We start from the raw sequence: 2909 nt of genomic DNA on the forward strand, positions 1-2909 counted from the left end.
AGATCCCTAAAACAATAATTACAAAGCTCGGAACAATTTTCGAAAAAAAAAATCTTATTTAATTGTTTAGATATTTTAATTGAGTTATGTTAATCTCATATTTTAAATATTTTCTTTGACTTTGATTCGCGATTACATTATTATATGTATTATTTACAAATATTAGGGATATTTATATTAATTTTTTAGGATAATTTGGTTCACATGTTTTTTTAAGAACAAAATTGAAATTTATTAAATATTCATGAAAAATAATCAAACTTACGTTTTTTATTTTAAGGATCAAATCGACACATATTTTGGTTTCTCATAAAAAATGCAATGCTCAAATTAATCTTGAAGAAAAATAAATAAATTTTAATCTCTTACAAAATTCAATTGAGATATGTTACTATCTCTATTTATAAATATATTATATTCCCATTATATTAAAACTAAGAATCAAAAGTTCTATCGATATACATACAATACATTCCTATGTACATTATAAAATCATCAAATCCAAAAGATAATTGTAGGAACAATTACTTAAAAATTCAAAATATTATAATACTATCAAATTCCAAAGACTATTGTACCAATCATTAGAACTTAAAAATTCAAAATATTTGGTATCATCAAAATAAAACTAACAAATCAAAGTAACATAAAAATTCAAAATTGTAACTAACAATTACAATTTCAAAATCAAACATCACAATGTCATCAAAACCAAAAGACAAACTAATTAAAATAGAAGAAATTGTCAAGTAGACTGCTATTGTGTAAATCCAAGAGTAGACATGAATCCATGACTATTAGGTCCACTTTGTAGAGGTTGAGATGATCATGAAGGGCATAATACGAGTATTTGTGGTTGGATTGATAAAGTTCCAAGTTCTGAATGACGTGCATTGAATGGAGGTGACATTGGCTTAACATAAAGAGGCAGAGGCCTAATGGATGATGCAGTGGTGGCCTAACATGAAAAATGGTGTCCTAACAAGAGGATCTAATGGTGGCCTAATATGAAGAGGTGGCGGTATAACACGAGGGTGCCTTATAAAAAGATGCCTTACAACGGGTGATTGTGGTGATTCTTGCAACATAAAGATTAACATAACATTAGATTATCCATATAAAAATAAAAGTGAAAATAAATATTATTTGTAATAAATTATGTGATTGAGGTTGAGATTGTGATAAACTCAATAGTGATTATTTTCTTCTTTGCTACTTTTTTTTTCTTTTCTTTTTCACATATCTTGGTTTGGGAGGTCTTTTGCATGTCTTTTCATAATGACAAACTTCACCCACACTTTGAAAAAATCATTACATATCTTCTTTTAACCTTCCAATGTCCACTCCCAAACATATCTTCTAAAATTGAATGTTTTCTTCTATGTTTTTTGGTCTCCCAATAGGTCTTTTCAGCATGGGTGATTCTGTCTTAGGATGCCATGTAACTGACAAAAAAATTGGTTGTTGACAAGTTAAGTGTAGTGATCATAAGTATCATTTAAAACTTCTATTGTGTGTCATTGATGCACATACGACTCAAACTTCTCAACCTTATGTGTTATAGCTGCAATGGTATGAACATGGGGCATGTTTCTCAATTACCATATTTGACAAGTGCATGTCCGCAATACTAAATTCACCCCAAGACCTCTGATATGACTTCTAACCTCGAGTTTATCATCACATGTTATTTTAGGTATCCAATTATTGCTCTCTACCTTTAATTTGTCAATCTTTCTTTGTTGAACCAGTGGTAGTATACACTTACCCGTGCCTATGAGATGACATCCTTCCATCAAGAAACACCTTATGTAACCCCAAATTTGATTAATCTATTTAATTAAATTATCCGTGTTTTTATTTAATTATTTAGTATGTGATACAATTTAAATTAAATATATCATGAGTTGTATATGCATGTGGCATATAAGGGGGTGTAATGAGAGTATTGATGGGTTGGTAGAATGATTAGAATAATTAAAAATAATTAGAATTAATCGTATTTTTAATTAATTAAAGTAAATAGAAATAAAGATTTTGGGGGGAGAATAGAAACTAAAAATAAATAAGGGAAGTGGTGAGAATTATAAAAGGAGTTGGACCAACGTGTAATTAGTAAAAGATTCGATTAGGTTTGTAGATATAAAAATGGGTTAGTGGAGCTTTTGAGGGAGAGCACGTAAAGTTAGAGTTTTTAGAGAAAAAAAAGGCTAGGACTTGAAGAGGGAAGAACTCAAACCACCAACCTTAATCAAATTTAGAATTTATGCTAGAAATATGAGGTAAGAGGAGAGTACTTCCATATTAGTGTTTTGCATGAAAGGGTAGAAGAGGGACCCTTACTCTCCTTTAGGAATTGTGTGAAATCTATTATGAATTATTCTTGTTGCATGATAATTCAAAAATTGATGATTGAATGTATTGTTATTTGATTTTCGTGACTAAATTCGTATGTGTGTGATTTTGTTTATGTCCATGTGATATATGCCATTGTTGAAGTTTTGAAGGTTTGAAACATAAACACGGATTTCATGAAATTGAATAATAAATTGTGTAAATCTGTGAGTTATCATATTATGATGATAATATTTTAAGTGGTATAAATTTATGGACGTTCTTGGATGATTGGGAAGCCAAAAATGAGAGTTTCTAGTGAAATTTCACGGCTATTTCATGTTTCTGCAATCTGGTGCAGAGTGACGGGCGTCACCCAGATGACGGGTTGACCGTTACGCACCTCAAGCAGTTGACGACCGTCAGCACTATGACGGGGAGACCATCACGGTTTTCAGGGTTGGTTTTACAAGCCGGTTGTCATTGGAATGACAGGTTGGGGATTTTAATTTGATGTTATTTTGTAGTTGGGTTGATAATTGACTACTATTAGGTTGTGTTGGTGTTATTAATTA

The sequence above is a fragment of the Lathyrus oleraceus genome, chromosome 3 (genome assembly GCF_024323335.1).
Source record: "Lathyrus oleraceus cultivar Zhongwan6 chromosome 3, CAAS_Psat_ZW6_1.0, whole genome shotgun sequence".
NCBI classification, from domain to species: domain Eukaryota; kingdom Viridiplantae; phylum Streptophyta; class Magnoliopsida; order Fabales; family Fabaceae; genus Lathyrus; species Lathyrus oleraceus.